The sequence below is a fragment of the Cavia porcellus genome, unplaced genomic scaffold, assembly GCF_034190915.1.
Source record: "Cavia porcellus strain 051 isolate PalLab524CR breed Dunkin Hartley unplaced genomic scaffold, mCavPor4.1 scaffold_27, whole genome shotgun sequence".
NCBI classification, from domain to species: domain Eukaryota; kingdom Metazoa; phylum Chordata; class Mammalia; order Rodentia; family Caviidae; genus Cavia; species Cavia porcellus.
In genome coordinates this window covers 7,062,078-7,084,328 of record NW_026947510.1, presented here as the reverse complement: position 1 = coordinate 7,084,328, position 22,251 = coordinate 7,062,078, and the positions used below count along the sequence as shown (strand labels likewise).

The following is a 22,251-nucleotide window of genomic DNA, read 5'->3' as shown; positions in this document are numbered from 1 at the left end:
ATCAGCACCTTTTAGGGTTAGGTCTTAATCCCAGATGCACTTTGCCCGAGAACGCAAACCAAACTGTTGGTCATTGTATACACAGGGGAATGGGCATTAGTGGTTCGAACGAGACAGCTGAGATCACAGGATGACTCTTGTCCCATATTTTAGGGTCATCCAAGGTTCTTGCTGGTGGGAGGCTCTTTTCATTCCACACGGCATTGTCCCTAGGGCGTGGGGGTGGGGATGCCATGGTGGTCACTGAGGAAAACTGGATGACATTGTTCTCTGTGTGTTGGGGGCTGCGTGCTAGGCTGTGTGCGGCAGGGCTCACTCCGTTTGCAGCTGCTCTGAGCTCTTGTCCACAGCTGTCCCCTGATGGGCCTCTCTGTTCTTGGGCACCTGTTCTTGGCACCTGGACAGGGAACCATCTCATGTCCCACAATGAAAAGTCACACTTCGTCTTCTCCAAGAGGTCCATGCTCCGTGTTCGTGTTTCACGGGGGCACAGCTCCATGGATATTCAGAAAGGAAGGGGAAGGACAGATGGATAAAGGGAAGCATGGAGGGAGGCAGGCAGAAAGGAAAGAGACAACAGGAAGAAGGGAAGAAGTAAGGAGGGAGGAACAGAGCGAAAGAGATGGGGAGGAAAGAAAGATCAAAAAGGAAATGTACCCTGGTACAACCACTACGGAAATCAGTGTAGAGAGTCCTCAAAAACCTGAGACAAGAAATTCCATCTGATCTAGGTATTCCCCGTGTAGGTATCTTCCTGAAAGTAAAGACGCCCCGTCACAGTGATCCATGCACACCCACATTTGTAGCAGCACAACTCATAATAGCTAAATCTTGGAAGCAACCTGTATGGCCATCAGCAGATGAATGGATAAAGAAAATGTGCAATTTATGCACCATGAAGTACTATTCTGCCATAAAAAGGATAAACTTGAGTCATCTGTAGGGAAATGAATGCCCCTTGGGACCATAATGTTAAGTGAACTAAATGAGATGCACAAGCTTAAATATCACGTGGTTTCTCTAATATAAAAAACAAAATATAAATACAGATCAAAATAGAGAACAGATAACAGGAAACAGGGAGGAATATATGGAAAGAGGAACAAGAGTTGGAGAAAAGGGAGCAAAGGGGGACATACAAGAATGAGGCTGTGTTATGTGCCTGTGCCAGCTCCCCACGAAGAGCATGATCATTGTGTACTACAAACGTGGACGATTAAAAATAAAAAAGAAGGAAGAGACAGGGGCAGGGGAAGAAGAAAAAGAAGGGCAGGGGATAAAGGAGTGGGAAAAACACTGGACTCAAGCACCAGGGTGCTGCTGCATTTGGTGGGCTCGCCCTGACCTTGGGGTAACCCGAAGGCGCAGGATGGCATTCAGAGCTCAAGTCTCCGGCCCTTTTGGCAGAGCAGGTGTGGGAGTTCGTACACTTTCCTGGGAAGGAGGATGGACCCAGACTCAGCGTGGAGGAGGCCGTGAGCTCCAGGCTCTGGGCCAGCTTCCCACTGTCCAGATGGGAAGATGGAGGTTGGTGGTGCATTTTGATTGTCCAGGTCACATGTCTTCTCCTCCATTCTGTTTCTCAGGAGCTGCTCTCATCTGCCTTTCTTATCAGTGAACTTACAGTTCACCCTTCCCAGCAGGACTGCAGCCAGTGTGCAGTTTGGGGCAGGGCTGGCAGAGGTCTGAAGTCCCCAGCTCCTTCCTCCCCTCAAAGCCATTTGCTGTCTCTATGTGGGTGGTTCTGTTGCCAGTGGGAGGAGGCGTGCAGTCACTTTGGTGACGCCCACAGAGGCAGGGCAGTAGGAGCAGGGAGGCTTGATGTCAGGGGCCAGGAATGTGGGAAGAGGGCCGTGTTTCAGGAAGAAGTGGGGGTCCAGGAGGCCTCTAGGGAGAAGGGAGTCTGAGAAGGGGTAAGCAGCCTTTACCAAGTACAGAGGCGGTAAGGAGGTATGAGAATGGGAAGAAAGATGGAAGGAGACAAGAAATTGCAGTGTTGATCAAAAAGCCAGTCAGGAGCAGAAAGCAATGGGGATAACCAGAGCTAGACCCCTACAAGGCTCCCTGGTCACCATTGGTGAGGCGTGGAATCATAGGAAGGTTCTTGACCAGCCTGTGCTTGAAGAATCCTGGCATTTCACCCACAAAGGGGTTCTGTGGGTTCCCTGGGAGCATTGAGGCACGCTGGGCACATGGTCAAGGCAGCGAAGGGTCCTCCTTAGCCATCTCCACTGCCAGCTGGTGGGCTTGTGGGTGGTCCACCATCACCCCCTACTTCCCTCTGCCTTGGTGGCAAACAGTCACCTGAGTCCTAGGTGACAGCAGATTCTACCAGGGCCAAGGTTTCTCCCACCTTCAGGTCACGTGGAGTTTTGTCCTAACAGTTAATAAGACTAAGCTTTATTTTGGCGAGATTTCCCCCTCCATAGTAAACTTTAGGAGATGCAGGATTTTGTTGTTGTTGCTGTGCACAGAAAGGCCAGGAGGGATGACTTGGTGGTGAAATTCCCTTCGAGACAGCACATAGAATAATTAAGCACTTTGCTTTTAAGTGAAACTTCAGTGACAGTATACTGTAATAACTTTTTTTGTGTGGTAACTTTTTAAATTAAATTAACTAATTTTGAAATAGAGTCTTACTCTGTAATCCAGATCTGCTGAAACTTGCTGTGTAACTTAGGCTAGCCTGAAACTTGGGGGCCTCCTACCTCAGCCTGCTGAGTGCTGGGATTATGTATGTGAATCATACATCATAATAATTTGATGTATGTATACAGCATGTAATGATCAAATCAGAGGAGTAACGCTTTCATCTCCTTCAATATTGATCATTTCTTCAGACTCTTCTCACAGTTCTTTAAAAATATGTAATAAATGTCTGTGAACTGTAGTCACCCCGCTGTACTGTGGACACTGAAACTTTTTCTTCCTACCTGTGCTTCAGTACCTGTTGTCTAAAATCTGCCTCCCCGCCCCACTTAGCTTCTGGTGATTCCAGTTAATGGTTGCTCGGTGCAGCCTTACTGTACCATAGCCAGAGCACAGGCACAGGCGGCCTCTGCTCCTTAGGGTACCTGGAAGCAAAGACAGGACGGGAGAAGGACCTGGTATTCCCTTCAAGGCCACCCCCCCCACCTCACTTCCTTCCCGCCAGGCCCCACTTCTGAAAGGTTCCATGGCCTCTCAGTGGCACCACAGGCTGGTGACCAAGCCTTTCACCCTTGGGGTGCACTTCAGACTCAACCACAAAGGGCAAGTTGAGAGTGAACTGCAGTGTGCGAGCCCCTTCCCAGTATGCTGTGTCAAGTTCACCTGGGTCAGACAGCGTGGGAGGCCAGCCCAGAGGCGGCATGCGAAGGCCAAGGCACATCCGAGGAGTAAGGTTAGAGGAGGGTACGTTTCATGGCCATTTTAAAAATCTACCATGTAGGGCAAAGATCTTAGTACTAAGAGTTGGGACCATGGTTCAGGTTTATTACTGCATCTTTTCCTGAAGTGACTTTAGATAGGACACCATCTCTTTGACCTTCAGGCCTGTCCCTGGATGTTACATCTCCTGCTGGCAGGATTACCTGTGAACTTCTCTGGGGCACAATTCATACTTAGTTTTATCCTATCTTCTCCAGGATTTGCCTAGGAATTCCATGCCTGGTACAAAATAAGGGACCAAAACACATTTGTTGCATGTATGATTTACCCGCCCTGTATTTGGAATGGGAGGCCTGGAATAGGATAAGTCCTACTGTGCCATTGCTGTGGTTTCCCAGGCTGCCTCTAGGCAAGTGTTAGAGCCCCTGAATCCAGAGTTAGCAACACCCAGGAAGGAACATTCCCAGCAGTATCTGAGAGCAGGTGGCTGAGCTTTAACCAACTTAACCTGAACGCAGAGCTCAGCAGGTGGAAACGCATCTGCGTGTGGGTGCAGCAGGACAGCAGGTGTTTTCTGTTTTTAGCCTACAGTCAGCATGGACACCAGAATGTGGAGGTGGAGTCCGCTTCCTTTTCCTGATTCAGGGGCGGTGGTTTGACAGGTAGCAATTGAGCTTCCGTGGAGGGTCCAGACAGCTGGCTTCTTAGGCCTTGCAAGGAGTCTGCACCTCTGACGTGCCCAAGCTTGTTCTGAGCCCCTGTCTGCCTCAGGTTCACTTCAGTTCAGAGACAGAAATGAAGCAGCTCAGTTGCTGCCTTGGAAGATGCCTCTGCACATTTGTCAGGGAGGCTGTGCCAGGCACGGTGGGGGTTTGCCTGTGAACAACACAAATCCTGTGCTGGGGCCAGGGGAAGAGTAGGGAGAGGTTTAGGTGACCATAAACTGAGGCTTGAGAGTGGGAAAGGGCCATCTAAGCAGGAGGGAGCCACACTCTGTACACGGAGGCTGGAGGATGTAGTACTCTCTGAAGATGACAAGGGATCTGGGAAAACTGGAACTGCAAGTGCATGGCAGATGCATTTGGGAAGGCTAGCTTGGGCGCCTGACTTGAAATGGCTTGGTGTATAGTCTGCTAGGGTCACTGTAACACAGTACTACAGGCAAGGTAGCTTCAGAAACAGCGACAAAAATGTGTTTTCTGACAGCTTTAGAGCACGTTAGTTCACAAAATATTACAGTTTGGGAATGACTGCCCAATCCCCATGTGATAAAAGCTTGGCCCCACTCTGCGGCAGTTAGGAGGTGGTTGCACCTTTAAGAGGCGGGGTTTAGTAAAAGGAAGTTAGACCACTGCGGGTGTGGCCTTGAAGGGGATATTGGGATCAGCCCCTTCCTGCTTCTTCACTTGGTCACCAGGAGGTAAGCAGTTTTACTCCATCACATGCCATGCAATGGTGTTCCATGCTGCCACCAGCTCAGAGTAATGGGGTAACCATGTAACCAAGTAACCATGGCCTGAAATCTCTGAAACCATGAGACAATGTAAACTTTTCCTCCCATATGGTTATTAGGCCAGCCCAGAACATTCAGATAATCTTCTAGGGCTCCATATGGGTGAATTTCTAGATTTAGGTGCAGATCTTGCCTTTGCAGTTGTGACCACCCCAGGCTGTGTGCAGCTACTGTGCATCCGTCCTTTGCTGTGATGTCTTGTGCTTGTAATCCCAGCACTTTGCTGTGAGTTTGAGGCAGCTTGGGTTGCACAGTGAGTTCAAGGCCAGCCTTGACTACAAAGCAAAACTTTGTCTCAAAAAACAAAACAAAACAAGATGCTAAGGAGATCTCTCTCTCCCTATTCTCCCCATTTCCCTCACTTTGTAGTTGGAAATGGGGTCAGATGCTCACAGTGTAGAACCCACCTTACATAGAAAAAAAAGGCTAAGGTCCTGATGGGACCGTTGAATCCACACTGGGTCTCCTTGCAAAAGAGGCTTGGGTTCGTGTGAGACAAATCAATGTCTGTGCATCTTTTCCGCCACTTGCATTCCGATTTTCCCAGCCAGAGGTGTCCAAAAAAATGGAGGAGACAGGTCAGGAGATTTGGGATGCAGGTATAGTCTCAGCAGGGCCAGTGCAGACATGTAGGAACATGTGTGGGGAGGAGGACAGGCACTATGAGCATGTGTCACCTAAGTAAAGGCACTGGAGATGTTGGAGAGCAGCGGGAGATGGGACCTGAGCTGGCTAGGGCAGTGTTCTCAGCACCCTTTCCTCTGTCACATATGGCAGAGACTCTACAAGTATGAACTCCGGGTGGTCACCTTGGGATCATAGGGGAAAGCCTGGCTGAAGATACAGAGCCTCTGCCTCAAGAAAGCAGAGCAAAGAAGTATTGAGAGGGAAACCAGGTCAAGGTCTTGTGGTGTCACTTCTTGAATCTGCGCCTTGTGGTCTTTTGAGCCCTAAATGTAGGTAATATCCTCTGCCACAGTGGAGAGAATCATCATGAATCTGGAAGTGCTCTCCTTGGTGGCTATGGTCATGTTAGAGGTTGAGGCCACTTTTTAAATAGGGTGGGTAGACTCTGGAGCAGGAGAAAAAGCCCAGTTGTTTTTTGTTTGTTTTTTTGAAAGAGAATAAAATAACAGTAAAATGAAACAAAACAAAATAAAACAAAACAATGATAGAACAGTAGGAAATCCAGTCGTTACTGTTTTGCATATTGTTGTCCTCTAAGTAGTTGCTCAGACTACTGGCCCGAAGCTTGCACAGACAACACAAATGTCAGGTTGCTTCCTTCCTTCAGTTATTATCAATGCAACCTGTGTCACATCAGGTTGCTTGGGGCGGCAGGGGGCGGAGGTAGCTTCCTTGCCGGTTCTCCCTGGCTGACAGGCCCCCCCCCACCCTCCGCTGGCACATGGAGGGAAAAATACCCAGTTTTCATGGAGTTTTTAGACCAGAGTAGAGGCAGAAACCATCCTGAAAGGGAGTGTCAAACTGCTGCCCCTGTGTATGTATTAATTACTGTGTCTCTGGAGGCAAGAGACCTCCCTCTCTCTTCTCATCACTTATAGAATCAATCAACCAGAGATTCATTTCATAAAATTCCCCTTAAAAATGCATTTTACGTTACTTGAAAAGGAAGAGCAAATTAAAATTAAAGCAAGCAGAGGGAAAAAAATAGTAATATAAGAGCCACAACTAATCAAATAGAAAACAGAAAAGTGAGAGAAAATAAATCCAAAAGTTGGTTGACCAGGGTTAACAAAATCAACAGACCTAGCTAAAGCTAGATTGATCAAGACAGAAAAAGACTCAAATTACTAGAATCAGGAATGAAAGAGGGATATTATTAACAATTTTTCAGAGATACAGAGGATTTTAAAGGAAAACTATGAGCAAGTAATAACATTGAATTAGTAAGCAAAAAAAACCCCAAAAAACTACCCACAAAGCAAAGCCCAGACCCACGTAGCTTCACGGTTGAAAACTCCCAAACATTTTACAAAGAATGAACATAAATTCTTTCCCTCCAAAAAGAAGGAATACTTCCTAAGCCATTGTAAGTAACCAGTATTTTGGATGCCTAAAACAAAACAGATCTCACAAGAAAACAAAACTATGATTCAGTATTGCTCATGAATATAAAATACTATTAAACACATGAAAAATACTAAAAAACTATGGATTCAGAAACATTAACAAACTTCACACCGTGACCATGTGAGATTTGTCCTAGGAATGCAAGGGTGGTTTAATATGTGAAAATACATGAGTGCAGTTGTCCAGCTGAGTAACATAAGATACAAAACCATGCAGCCCTCTTGATAGATGCAAAAAAAAAAGTATTGGACAAAATCTAATACATTTTCTTGGTTAAGAACACTCAGGAAGCTTCCTTTCTGATACAAGGCACCTCCCTTAGCCTGATAAAACAGCTACAGAAACCTCACACCTGACATCATTCCTACTGGGTGCTTTTCCACTGTGATTGGGAAGAACACTGGCTGGCTGTCTCAGCCCTCTGTACATATTGTACTGGGAGAAGCAGATCTAAGGGTTCTGTGATGTCAATTATATTAAAAATAGAGTTGGGAGGGAAACACTGGAAATGTGAATCGTAGTCACCTCTAAATTGTGGAGTTGTGACGAGTAATTTTCATCTTACTGTTCTAACTTTTCTATATGTCCAACATTTTCCAAAGGGACCAGTTTAGGGAATTTATACCTGAGCCAACTCTTGAAATCTGATGAGTTGAACAAAAAGAGAGTGTGTTCTAGGAATGAAGATTAAACAGCACCTAGAGCCTGGTAGGGATTGAAACATGCTCAGAGCACAGGCAATGAGCTGGAAATGGCCTTGTGTGCCTGTGTGGACTTGAAACTGGGCAGTGGGTGACCTCTACGATGCTTTTGGTGGGAAGATGTGGAAGTTAATGCAGGGGCAGGAGCAGCGACCCTCGCGGTGGAGGCCTATCACAAGTACATGAAATTCATGTGAAGGCAGAGAGGGCAGCAGGAGAGAAGTGTCACAGCGGAACAGTGGGGGCCGTCAGAGCATGGCTCCTGAGGGTCAGCAGCTGTCCTGGGCTCCCCTTCCCTTCCTTACTTGGGTGGTCTTAGCTGCATAACAGGGACCATGGGAGGTGCTTGCTCCAGGATTGTCTCCTCTACAGCACCCCTTTCTGTAGCTCTTAGCAAAAGGACTCAGGGACTCCTTGAGGAAAGATGGGGCTGGGTGTTAGCAGGTTCCCAGCTTCTAGACCCCAAGTAAAACAGGCCTGGATTTCCTGCAGAATCTGCAAGAAACAAACAATATACATAACTGTAACTAACCATCTAGCCATTCACTCTCCATCCATCTACTTACTCCCTCACTCTAACCCATCCAAATATCCACTGTCTATCTGTGCATCCATCCATCTATTTTTTAATCTGCCCATCTCCTTGTCCATTTTTACTTATCTTACCCAGCCAGCCAACCATCCATCTGTCCTTGCATCTCTTACCCCATTCATCCATGTTTCATCCATCTATTCGACTTTTAATTCACCCACCCACCCAACCATTCATTCGTTTAATTCAACAACTATTTCCTGTGCACCAGCTCTATGACAGGCTTTGTACAGGGCAGTGAAAGACAGAAACCTTTAAGGCCTCAGAGTCGCTGCCTTCCAAGGCTCCTCAGCGTGTGAGGAGAAAGGCAGGCAGCAAGCCACAAGAGTACATGCTAGGACTGCTTTAGAAAGTGGCAGGCATGATGGGAGAAGTGTGTTGAAAATGAGGGGGTGGGTTTTGAAGGGTGATTAATGGCAATGTGTCTTTTACTGTAATTTTTTAAAATATACATATTCACCATAGTTTTCTATCATAGGTCAGATGTATGTTATGATTGGTTTGTAAGAATTTCTATTTAAGCCTAGATCAGCCTTGAATAGGGAAAGCAGCTGATCTGAGGAGGGCCCAAGCCTGTGTCTGGCATGTTACTGGATGCCTCTTTGCCTTACCTGCCTGCACCTCACAGCACCCGTGAGTGGTTAGCATCATTCTTGCTCTTTGATTGCTGTAGAAATTGAGTCTTAGACAGCCACATGCTCATGAATGGCAGGGTTAGGACTTGAGCCCAAATCTGTTTGCTTTAAAAGTTATCCTTATGCTCAGCACCCAACTATGCCTAGGGAACATTTACAGAAACATGCATAAACCCAGTTGTGCTCACAGAGCTGAGTTAACCCAATAGCCCCTGGGCGGTAAACATGACAACCCATATTGCAGATGAGAAGACTGAGGCTTGGGAAGGTTCCATGCCTAGGGTCCTATGTATAGGAGCAGCAAGGTCTGTGATGGGAACCACAGTTCATGCTCTTCCCACCTTCACACATGGAAACCCCAGCACAGCTCTGATTATGCCAGTGTTGCTGCAGCCGCCCACACGGTCATCCACAGAGCTCTGTGGCCTCATTATATCCATAAGATGGTGGCCATTTTCCCAAACACATTGCTGTGCTGCGCTCACCTCTCCTAAGTCCCAATAAATTCCTGATCAGTCGTTGCCATCCGCTTGGCATTTCACCACCCAGAAGAACTTGGAGCCATCTGCAGCCTTGGGGAGTTCTTGCTGTTCTCCTTCCAGGAAAAAGAGAAAAAACACTGCGATGTTACATAAGATGAAGCCAGCACACTCCTATAGGAAGCTGGGGCCTGCTCCTCTGCCCAGAGAGACTCGCGTTTGAGCTGCTCTACCTGCTGTTCCTGGTATGTTCTGGTCCAAAATAGTGCCGCAGCTGTCTTTTTTTAAGCAGAGCCTTTACACAGAACCCGTGCCATCCCTGTGTGTCAGACTTGTCCTTCCCAAGGTCCTCTTGGGCTAGGGGCCTCCTCTGCAGTCTGTGTTGGATGCTTTGTCCTTTGTTCCCCAGGGCTGGGGTGACCTGCTGGGCTGTGGTGCCCACAGGCCCCCAGGAACCTGCGCTGCTTCCCAGGATAGCTGGCCTGGCCCAACAGTTACCACATCTCCCTACTAGAACAGGCTCTTCCCACCCCACACTCATTGTAGAGTATTTTACTACACTGTTGCAATAAAACCAGGGGTGTGTGTGTGTGTGTGTGTGTGTGTGTGTGTGTGTGTGTGAACAAAGGCCAGGAAATTATGGTAGGAAAGATAGAACCCCTGGCCATTCTGGGACCATGGCTGTAATATACTTTGAGAGGTCATAAAGTACCCCCCAGATGAGTACACTCAATCCTTGGCTGCACCGTGGGGAAACTGAGGCACAGAGGACTTGGCTCCCTCTTTCCCTGTCAGAGATACAGGTAGCAGTGGCAGGAGCTGGGGAGGTGTCCTCAGGAAGTCAGCAGTGAGAGAGTGATTATGATACCGGGGATAAGTGTGCAGAGGTGATCTGCTGGTGGTTGGGTGGCCAGGACAGCTTTGCATGGGGATGACAGGCACCTGCTGGCTGGTGACAGACTGGGAGCTGGGGTGGGGACTGTCCACCGCGCTGTCTGGTGCAGCAGGGCTCTGGCTCCTTCTCCAAGACCAACTTACCCTGGCCTCCTCCTAGTTGTTCCTGTCACACAGTCCCAGGTTCTGTCTCTCACCTTCCACCTTTAGCATGTTTTCCTGCAGCTCTTTTATCTCGGATTGTTTCTCCTTAGTTTTGTTTTTTTTTAAAATCACTCACTTTTTTTTTTTTACTTTCAATCTATTTTAAGAAGAGAGTTTATCCTACCATATGACACCAGACACCAGTGTTCCATCATACACTGTAAATAGAAGGTGAACACAAGAAACAAGACTACAGTTCTGGATTCCAGCTCATACAGGAACTTGCCAGAAAGCCCCACGCCTGCGATCTCTTGGCGCTGGAAGGGAGGACAGGCATGTGAGGCAGATCAGTCCTGAGCCGAGGCTCTCTTATGTACCCAAGAATTGGCATGGGATGAACCAGGGATTACATGACATTCTTCTGGTGTGCTTTGATGTCATTTGATTCGGTGACACCAAACCCTGTTAACATATCCTGAGTGAGAGCAGCTAAGCACATCTTACAGCCAAGAGACCCCCTGTTCTGTACAGCAGAGTTCTTCATCACACAGCTAGGAAATACAGCGAGCTTTCTAACCATCCTTCTAACTCTCTTCAGACGTGCCTTCTGCCCTGCTAATAGACACATGCTCCTCAGAAGCAGTATGGGAGCTGCCGTATCTTTGCCCACAGAGCCTACTGCATAAGAAGGTATCCCAGATGGCATGTGTACCACCTGCAGTTGGCTGTGAGATTGGCTGGTGCCTAGGAGAACTTAGGAGACAGCTGTGGACCAGATCACCCTTCTCTGTGGCTTCAGGTAGCCAAGAGGCAGGCACTCATGTCCTCCCCAGCACAGCAAACAAAGACCCTCAGCTTGGCACTGAGGGCTCCTGCTCTCTCTTGGAGGCTGGGGCAGTCCACCAACATCTGGTCCTAGGCCGTCCTTTTCCACAATCTTGGGCCAGCTCTGAAGCTCTTTATTAATGGACCAGACTACCAGTCACACCATCCACAGACCATTAGTGATTTCCCAGAAGGCTAGTTCCAGATATTGATCCGACACGCCCTGAGGTGCCCTTTTGCTGAGGAACCTCTTCAGCCCTGGAGAGATTCTGCATGCTGATGAAGAGCCTTCAGTTCCCCGCCCCTTACGGTCCAGAGCTGCTGTTCCGGGAAAAACAAATCACTGCTGGAGGTGGCAGCCTCCAAAGCGCAGGAAGTTCATTGGAGGCAGGAGCTATCTGTGCTGGCAGAGTCATTGTTTCCACATAAGTTTCTAACCTAGTTTGTAGAAGGTGGTTATCCATCTCACTTGCCTGGAACTACATATCTTCTGCACCTCTAGGAGATTGCAGGAGGAAGGGGAGACTCGAGGGCAATTAAGCTTAATTAGGGAGCCCAGGATGTCAGCTTTGCTCATTATCTAGTATTTTGGGCACCAGGACTGTGGGGCTGCTCCTGCCTGCTCTGTTTTATTGGCAGTAACTAGATATTACCCTGAGGGAGGGGAGTTTGCTCTGCCCAAACCATTCTTTATCTTTATTACTACTGCACATTTGCAGTACATGCTATTTAAATTTACTGTGGAGAGTTGGTGATACACAGCACATTCCTATTCCTTTTGTCACCTCTCCCTCAATCTCTTGATCCTCCTCCCATTTGAGAAAGATCTATCTCCCTGTTTCCTGTTGTCTGAGTTTGTAATCCTCCTGCCTCAGCCTCCCAAAATGCTGGGATTATAGGCTTGCACCACCACACCTAGTTCTTGTTAAACTTTTTGTTGTTACCTTAAATTTTCTAAATTTTTTACATTTTATGTTTTGCTTTTTTAACTGACATATTAAAATTGTACCTGTTTATGGGATTCCATGTGATGTTTCAGTAATGTTCAAATCAGGATAAACAGTGGTAACTCAGTTCACAAACTTAATTCGTGCTATGACTCCGAGGCAAATGGCCAAAGTCCTGTTCATCACCCGATGTAGAGTTAGAGAATGGAAACAAAATTTTGCCAAATGCTTCTGTTCGTGAACTGAGTCATTTATAAACAGAAGCATTTGGGAACGGAGGGATTACTGTGTCCTCAAATACTTACAATTTCTTTGTGGCGAAACATTCAGAATTGTCTTTACTAGCTTTTTAGAAGCATACCGTGCGTTCCTGTTCATCCCCTGTACCAGAACACCAGAGCTTGCTCCTTCTATTTATTCTAACTGGGTACCTGTGGAATCTCTGAAATTCTTAAAGCCCAGTACCAGGGACTCTGGTACTGAGGGGCAGTCCTGTGTTGTGAGGGGTGGGGTAGAATGTCCCTGCGTGCCCCTGACCTGTGTTTGCACTGTGCTAAACACAGCCTGACAGGCACTCATTTGCTAATTCTGCAGCTCCTGTGTAAGGAGAGGGACTTTGTGTAACTCAGACACATTGCAGAGCCTAACCAGTCCCTTGTCTACTGACTAAGGGAGGAACTGAGAACTGAGGTCTTAGGGATCCGGGCATAGATCCTCCTCTTTATTCCTGTTGGGTGTGACTGTAACTGCAGCAGCCTTCTGGCTGCTTTCATGAGGCCTCATCTTCTCTAGAAAGAAAACATATTTAAGTATGTACATGTAGGTATTATGTAATGAAATCTGTTAATATACAAATGAAATAGGTATATCATGAATATATGCTTAAGATACTTGGTATATGGGTGCAGTGGGACACACCTGGAAACCCAGCTACTGGGGAGACTGAGGTAGGAGGATTGCAAGTTCAAGGCCAGCCAACTTAATGAGGCCCTATCTAAAAGGCCCTGGGATCACACACACACACTTCATACGTGCATGCATACCTCATGTGCGCTTTTTTTAAAGGAAATAAATGCTATAGGAATCATGTAAACCTCAGCCGGGCATGGTGGTGCTGGGTGGTAATCCCAGCACTCGGGAGGCTGAGGTGAGAGGATCGTTGCGAATTAGAAACCAGCCTGGCTACAAAGTGAGTTCAAGGCCAGCCTGACTGCATAGTGAGACCCTGTCTCAAAAAGATAAAAAAAAAAAAAAAAAAAAAAAAAAAAAAGAACCATATAAACCTCTCAATTCTGCTCTGAAACGTTGTCCTTTTAAAATTAGTAACCATCTTCATTGGTCTTCTGTTGCTAATAATACAGTAAAACACAATGGATGAATTATTTTTTTAAAAAGTTTGTTTTGGCTAGAAAACCTGACCCCGGGTGCAGGGCCTTGTCTAGTATAGGCGGAGCCCTAAGCAGCACATTCCATGTCAGGGACAGGGACTACATGTGTGTTTGTGTCTTCCAGCCTCGCTGTTCCTGAGAATCCACCAGATCTAGTTCTGGGAGTTCCACAGTACTGACTTTGTCAACCATAATCCCCTTCCTAAGACTGCACCTCCAGTGCTACCGCCTCTGCACACCTCACAGGGGGAGTTAAATCAGCTGCCTTTAGACCCTGGCTGCTCATGCTGCTCTCCTTCCTTCCTGCCCTCTTCTCAGTCCCAGGCCAAGCAGCCCTAGGGGACTCCCCCACCTCGCAGCTGAGGGAGATAAATCTCAAGGGGTGACATGGAGACAGGCCAGTGGGTGTTTTTTCCTTACTGAGCTGGCTGAGGATTTTGCATGGAAACAGATATGAGGACCTCAGGGTCAGTTGTTCAGGAAGACTTAGGTAACCACAAAGGGAAAGGACCAATATCTGGATCAAAATGAGTGACCTGCATGCGGTGGGCAGCTGGTCTCCCCTGGCAGGGAAATATGCTGATAGATAAGGTGATAATCACAATGGTGAGCTTCATTGTGTACCATCTGCCTCCTTCAGTTCTCACTGCAGGTCCTGCCATTAGCCCCATTCTACAGATTCAGAAACAAAAGTTCAATCACTTGGCTAAAGTCACAGTTATGGAGGAACAGTGCCTGGATCTGAGCCCAGATGAACTCGCTCCTCTGTACTGAAGGATCTTATTAAGAACACTCTCATTTGTTAAGATTCAAGCTGAGTGTCATAGCAAAGAGGCCTCAAAGTAAAGCTTTAATAAGATAAAACTAGATTTCCCTCATTTAATAGCCAAGAGGTAAGCAGTCCTTGTGTGTGGTACATCTCTGCTTCCCGTAGTCAGCCAGGGAGCCTGCTTCTGCCCATTGTGCTGTCACTGTCTGGAGAGTCTTAGCCAGGACAGGATGGTCGTTGCTTCTCTGTAACCCAGGCTGTGGAAAAGAAAAAGAGAACAGGGCTGGGCAAGCAGAGCTTTGGAAGCAGGTGTCACAGAAACCACATGCATTTCTTTCGCTCCTGTTCCACTGGTATAACTAAGACCATGCTTAGCTGCAAGGAAGGCTGGGAAGTATGGTCTCTCTCTGAGCCTCCATATGTCCCCCTAAAATGCTATCGCTGTGGAAGAAAGAGAGGCTGAAACATAGGGCAGTCTGCCAAAAAGATCGTCTCCTCTTTTGTGAATGTTAATATTAGTCTGCTCAAGGAGATTGCTGTCTGTATTCATTATTCTCAAGCAGACATGAGGTCATTTGGTCATTTAATAAATATTATTAAGGCCTTTCTTTGCAGGTGATTCTGTGATGAGCAGTGGTACCTCATAAGCCTGATTCACTATGTGACATAGCTGAGAGAGGAGACAACAACCAGGAAATAAGAAAGAGAATTGGTTTGTTAAATTCATTCATTCAACCTCATTTATTTTCATGTGTCTCATTTTAAGAAAGGACGTAGGATGTGTGTATGTAATAATATGCTGTCAACAAGATGCCACTCAAACCCATGATCTCTTTTAACCTCTTACCCAGCCTGAGAGAGGCAGGGTAGATTCTGAGAAGTCACCTGAGCGCCAGGGATCACACTGGATGGTGAACCAGTATTTGGAGTTAATCTCCTGTGGAATGAGTAAAATACAGAGTCAAGTTCAAGTGGAAGCAAATTCTGTGACTCCTGGCAAATAATCTCTCACTTTGGAGCCTCAGTATCCCCAACTATAAAACTGATGCTAAAGTCATGTATGTCAAAGAACTTGCTGAGGTTTATAGGTGGCTGAATTGAGTTTCTTCAGATGTTTGCATGAAGACGCTGTGTGCAGGGTAGTGGGACCATTAAGGGTTAGTGCTTAGTGTTAGGTCATTGGGGAGGGGGCGTGCGCTCAGGTGGTAGTTCTTGGGAAACCCCACTGGCTCTCTCTGCTTCATGGCTCAAGACATAATGTTGCTTCCATCTGCACCCCCACCACTGCTATCCACCATGATGTGGTAGAGCCCGGAGCCTCCCTCACCAGGACCCACACCCTGCCATTAGAGCTCCACCTCCAAAACTGTGAGCTGAGTAAGCTTCTTTGTCAGTGTAAGTCAACCATGTCAGATATCTTATTCTACTGAAATTTGATTGGTACTGGGCTGTCAGATCTGCTAAGGTGGTAGGTTGATGGTTACGTAAATGAGTGCTCCTAAGTATGAGTTCTTTCCCTCAACTCCTTCATATCTCTTGGTCCCTGCATGTTCCATGATGTTCCAGGCTTCACTGAGAAAACAGTGAGCATATGGGCTTAGAATGCTCATCCCATTGGTGCTGGGGTTCTCTATGGCCTCATTTCCTTGCGGTAATTTTAGCTAATCTTCTGCTTCCCACTTCCTTTCTGCTTGGTCCTGTTTCTCTCCCTGCCACAACTTCTGTGGCTGCAGCTCATCATGGACCCCTGGCCAGCCCACCCATCTTAGTGAACAGGTACCTGGGTAGGCTGGAAAGCAGAGATTCCTCCTGGTGGGAAGCTTCTGTCCAGGTGAGGAGTGTGGGATGTGCTGGGTGAGGTAGGGGCCAGCAGCACGGTGTGGGGCTAGAACACTTAAATGCACAGGCAGAGCTGAACCCTTGGTAGTTGCTGGCTCTCAGCACCAAAGAGAAGTGGAATTTGTGCAAGCACAGATTTGAGTGGGTGAAGCTGGGGGCAGGGTGTCGAGCTAATAGGCTGCTGTCATTGCTGAGGTCTGGGATAATAAGGCCGGGAGGAGGAACAGAAAGACAGATGTAAAAGAGGCATGGACAGGGAAGAGGCCCTCAGGCTGGAAGTTCTGGGCCTCAGAGTGCAGGGGTGGTCTTCAGGAGGCACTCTGGGGCACAGCAGGCAGGAGAGAGACTCAGGGTGCAGAGCAGAGAGCTGAAAGCCAGAGGCGGAAGCCCGGAGAGCCGTGCCATCTGTGGAGAGTGCCCAAGAATTCACTGCGGGGACAAGCTGGGGAGGTGTGCAGACTTGTCTTTCTATCCTAGTCCAGACTTTTCGCCTAAGCTGCGGTGCTGGAAAGAGTAGGATTTGCTCTAAACCTGATGAAATCCACAGAGTAACGTCTTGCACAACCGCTCTGTACTAGCATTGTCTGAGAGACAAAAACAAGGGAAAATAACGAAGAAGTTATCTGCTGGTAGAAACGACATGGAAGTGGGTTATCCCAGCCCCGGGTGACCTGAGGCAGTGATGCAGTCAGGTCCAGGACTTTTGAGACCCAGACGCAACAGGAACTGGTTTTGTCTGGGGTTCCCAGAAGGGTGATGTCCCCTGAAGTTCCATCTGCACTGGCTGTTGCAGTGTGAGCAGGGGTTCACTAGGCAGAGAAGGGAGTGTGTGAGGCTGAGGGTGCAGGATGTATACAAGCATGGTGGTACGAAGCAGCGTCACCCAGAAGGCTCCTATGTGCTGTAGGAGGTGCTTCACCTCACTGATCACTGGGAAAGTGGCAATCAGGGAGCTGACATTCACACCTGTGCCCCTGGCAAAAGTGAAGTTCTCTTCCCTAAGTGTTGACGCAGGTCAGGGCTGGAGGACTGCTCCTTCATCACAAATTGGAGCATAAACTGGTCTAGCCTCTTTAGAAAACAGTTTGTCGGGACGTGGTGATATTGAACATGCTCATCCTCCTTTGCTCCAGTGATTTGATCATCTAACACCAGAAAGCATCTCCAAGAAGTACCGTGTTTATTGGGAATAGTAGCACAGTTTGCGGTGGGGGTATGCATGGCCCTACTAAGCCATGGCCGAATTTGAGGAGGTTGAGACTCGGGGAAGGTTTTAAAGATAGAGGGGAAGAGGACTGCCTCCAGATATTTTGAAGCAGCCCTTGGTCATTGTGATTAATAACTAGAATGGCATCAGTCATGGCTGATCAGACAGCTACTAGGCAGAAGTCCTTGCAGAAGGATGTTTTGTATAAAGTTGTAGTGGTCTCTGTGAAACCTTGTTCAGAGTCTTTTGTGATTGTTACTGTTAGGCTGTCACACATAAGAACACTTCCATCACAGCTTCCCAGCTTGATTGGCATTTTTGGGTTAAAGTTGACACAAAAGACTCCATTTTGATTTTGACAATGTTCACATTTCTTTTGCACACCAGAGAGAAGCTCTTGCTTCTGGCTATCAGGAGATACGCAACACTGTCCATCATGGTGGGACTTGTAACATACCCAACTATTGTCCACTGATAAGAGGATAGAGAGCTAAATTATAAAGTATTCTCTCTCTCTTTTTTTTTTTTGGCGGGGGGGGTACTGGGGATCGAACTCATGACCTAGCGCTTTCTAGGCAAGTACTTACGCCACTGAGCTAAATCCCTGGCCCATAAACAATTCTTGTAGAACAATACTATGCAGTACCGAAAAAGGTACTACTGCAATGCAGATGAGACACCAAAATAGATTAACCCCCCATCTCTTTGTCCTGGGTTGTTTCCCAGTTTAAAAGACAGCCTGTGTGTGGAGCAGGTCTGGACTGGCCTGGGAGGTCTGGAGAGAGTGTCACATGTTCATCCTGGGGACATTCTTCTTTGCCTTGAAAACTCAGGCTGGGGACTGAGGAGGATTCTCAGCCTGTCTCCAATGTGCCCAGGCCTTCTGGGGTGGAGGAGAGAGGGTAGCGTAGCTGGCAAGGGATAGGTTGGCAGACAGCCAGGAGTGAATGTCCTGGACGCCAAGTGGACAGCGGTTCTGGAGCATGTCTGCTGCAGCAAATAAGGACAAGGCAGTGGGGAAAGGGAGAGAAGGCTGACACTGTCACACATCCAGCAGTGGCAGGTATGTGTGTGGCACAGCATGCCACCCATGCCACTGTGCCTGCAGCTGTGCAGAAAGGGCAAGGCTTTGCCTTCTAGCACCTCCCGGCTCCGAGGCAGCCTTCGCAGTGCCCAAAGAGAGATGTTAGCAGCGTGATCAATTAGGTGTTAAAATGCATCAAGCTGTCTGTCCCCCTCTCTTTCAGGCCGATTGATGCTAGCTTGCTTTTGCACATTTATATGGAAATACATCTTTGCTGTGGCTTGTAATTTTCTAGTTGAATAACTTCGCGGTAGACCCACTTAGGAATTTAATTATCCTTATGCCCCGAGAGCTTCATGGAGGTTCGGCGCTCAGAGGAGTGGACAGTTCAGCTATGTGTGTTAATATTCTTGCATCCCATGGCCCAGGAATCAAGAGGGACTGGTCCCAAGCTCAACTCTGCCCTGCTGCTAATCATGCGGCAGAGAGGTGGCTTGTCTATTGGATGCCTAATGGGAGGTTTTGATGCCAGGCCCTGATTTTGGCAGCTGTTACACATTTGCTCCACAGTGCTTTGAGTGACGGTCCAAGCCAAGTATAAAAGATCCGACTGTAGATTCATTGTGTGCTAAAAACTGGATGCTCTCATAGTAATGACTTAGTTCCAGGGGAAGACTGTGAATTGGAGCATCTCATAACCAGTCCTTTTAAAGCCAAGGTTCAGTCAAGGGATCAAATATGTGGCTGTTGAAAGTATGGTAGAAAGAAAGGTTTTTTTTTCTTTTTTGTCTTTTTCCTTTTTATCGGTACCAGGGATCGAACTCACGACTGCCTGCTTGCAAGGCAGGTGCTTATGCCGCTGAGCTAAATCCCCAGCCCCGAAAGAAAGGTTTGAAGGCTTCCTGACTTGGCAGAAAAGCACACTATGACTGACTAGTAATGTCTGCTGTGAGCTGAAGAGGGGGATGGTGGCTCAAATGCTGTGTGTCTATAATCTCACCATTTTTTAGATACCTCCCAGGGGCTGAACCTGTGCTGGGGTTTCTCCAGTGTGGTCTCCATTTGCCCTCATGGCAATTCTGGGAGTAATAATGATGTTATTTCCAAGGGAGAATGTCCGTGGAAAAATGTTAAGTACTAAAAGCAGGATTCAGAAGGAAACACACACCACATATTTACAATGATAAATTGTAATTAAAATTTATAATTGAATTGTAAGTAACTATAAACAAATTTTACTATCTATAGAAAGGAACTAGAAGGAAATAAAGCATAACATTCCCAATGGGTATCACTGGGTGTTAAGACTGTGGGTTGAGTTTCTTTTCTTTATGCTTGTTTGTATTTTTCTATTTTTCTACAATGACCTATATTCTTTTTTAATCATATATAAATTATGTGTGAGTGGGTGTATGCATTTTAAAAATATTACACATTTGAAAATCTGGTAGCATGCTTTTTTCACTTCATAAATGCACCAGAAACATTAATTATACTCCCCTTCAACATAATTTTTAATCGTTATTTAGGGTGTTTCTAAAGCTTTTGCTTCAACTGGGCTGAAAAATTTGGACAGGAGCCCTTACAGTCAACTCCTGCAATTCTAACACTGGGCATACCTCCTTCTGAAAGGATGAGGAAGAGGTGAAAGATGTCTCAGGTTTGAATGCATTTCTCTGTATTGAGGGCTTAGTCCCAAGCAGTGGTGCTGGTAGGATGTGGGGACATCTTTGAGAGGGCTCAGTAGGAGGAAGTGAGGTCACTGGGGGTGTGGCCTGGAAGGGAGTGGGACCCGCCCCTTCTTCCAGTCTCTCTGACCCTGAGGTAGACAGCTTTGCTCCACTGCATGTTGCCACCATGATGTTTGTGCCACAGGCCCACAGCAATAGGGCCAGGAAGTTATGGCCTGGAGACTCCAAAACTGAGCCAAACAACCAACCAACCTTTTCTGTCTATGAGCTATTATTTCCAGGATTTGTTACAGTAATGGAAAGCTGATTAACAGCTCCACAGCCCTAAAGAAGGGTGTCTTGCTCAAGAATTAGAGAAGATGTTCTTAGCAGATGGTCTGACTTAAAGGCATTTGGAGATTTTCCAGTAACTTCTGACAATTCAAGATGACTTGGCTTTTAGAAAACAAGAGCAAAGCTGAGCGTGGTGGTATAAGCCCATAATCCCAGCACTCCGAAGGCTGAGGCAGGAGCATTGCTGTGAGTTCAAGGCCAGCCTTGGCTACATAGTGAGTTCAGAGGTCAGCCTGAGCTACATAGCGAAACCCTGTCAAAAAAAAAAAAAAAAAAAAAAGAAGGAATATGAAAGCAGGCACTTGTGAAAGTCATCTGTCACATCTTGGTCTCTTCAGTTGCTATAATAGAATACCCAAGACGGAGTAATTCAACAAGGAAAGGTTGGCTGTTTTGAAAGATTTGGAGGTTTAGCACTGGCATCTGCTTGGTCTCATGGTGAGAAGCAGAGGGGCAGGCGGGCATGTGCAGCAGAGAGGAGGGACTGGGGGCTGGATGTTTTCTAACAACCAGAGCTCGAAAGGAGAAACTGGCCCCTGCAAGAACCTCATACTCCAGTCACAAGCGCTCTGCTTCTGTGACCCAGACACCTCCCAGCATGGCAGCTTTGAGAACTTGAGCCTCCCTGTCAGCTTTGGCAGGAGACAGGCCACATTTGCAGTGTAGTTAATACAGTCTAGGACGTTTCGCATGGCCACCAGCTGGATGGCCATCAGCACTCAAAACGTGTTATCACTATAGCAGTAATTATATTTGTTATCACACATACACACACACTCTCTCTCTCTCTGTTTCTCTCTCTCTCTCTCTCTCTCTCTCTCTCTCTCCCTGAGTTTCTAGTGTTTCACTCACATTGCTCTGTAGGGGTGGTGCCAAGTGGGTGGCTCTTAACCTTGTGGTTTGTGTTTGTGCAGCTCTGCTCAGCCAGAGATCTGCCCACGTAGGGCGGATTGCAGAGCTGTGACCCTGCCAAGGTCCAGGCAGCTGCCCCTCCACTGTGTACCTGGCCCCACTCTGATCACTTTATTCTTCTGGTGGGTGCACTGTCCTCATCGTGCTGAAGCTGGGAAGGGTTCCATCTGGCCAACAGCTGAGGGGGATGTGGGGAATCCCTTCAGGCTTAGGTAGGCTGCCTTTACCATCGTTATCCCAAGTACAAATACATCAGGCTGCAGCCTGTGAGGAAGACCCAATGCAGTCAGTTTTTGGCACAGGTATGCTTGACTTACGTGAGCCAGATGTATAAAAATCTGAATCCACAGCCAGTAAGCTGGGAGGCGGCCTGTCGGGTGATGGATGGGGCTGTCTGGCTGTCTAGTGAGGAGTGACCACGCCTTTGCTTGTTCCCAGACATCTTGACTTGTGCAACACTGCTGTGCACCGGAGGCAGGGGAGGCCTGGAAAAGGCAACACATGCCAAGAAGCAGGTCTGCTGTCGGCCCATCTGCCAATCTTTGCAGGGCAGGGGTTACCGGTTCTGTCTTCTAGGAAAGGTACTTGAGGTTGAGTGACTCGGCACCGGACGAAGCTGAGCTTAGAAGCTTGTGTTTTCCCATGACTCCTTTTCTCTAATCCATTCCCATCAAGCAGAATAGGCGCAGGTAGCAGTGTTTATTCTACTGTCTGGACAGGGAGGTCGGGGAGAGAAAGGAAGAGAATGGGTTGATTTAAGGAGGTGCTTTTGTTTTGATACTGCAGATGGAACCCAGGCTCGTACATGTGCTAGGCAAATGCTCTACCAGTGCACTACATCTCCAGCCCAACATGCATGGACTGATCAAATTATATGGTGCATTTAAAATTTTTT

The 22,251-nt window shown here is 47.3% G+C and overlaps 1 protein-coding gene and 1 long non-coding RNA gene across 4 annotated transcripts in view; one reads left to right on the top strand and one right to left on the bottom strand.

Moving 5' to 3' along the window:
- Mgll (monoglyceride lipase) overlaps positions 1-22,251 on the top strand; it is a 91,494-nt gene that overhangs the window by 7,978 nt on the left and 61,265 nt on the right. The gene's annotated exons all lie outside the window — the stretch shown is intronic.
- Positions 6,677-9,601, bottom strand: LOC106027783 (uncharacterized). The gene is made up of 3 exons (XR_001201379.2): positions 9,390-9,601; positions 8,881-9,047; positions 6,677-8,172 (listed from the first exon to the last, which is right to left on the bottom strand). It is a non-coding gene; the product is annotated as an uncharacterized LOC106027783 (long non-coding RNA).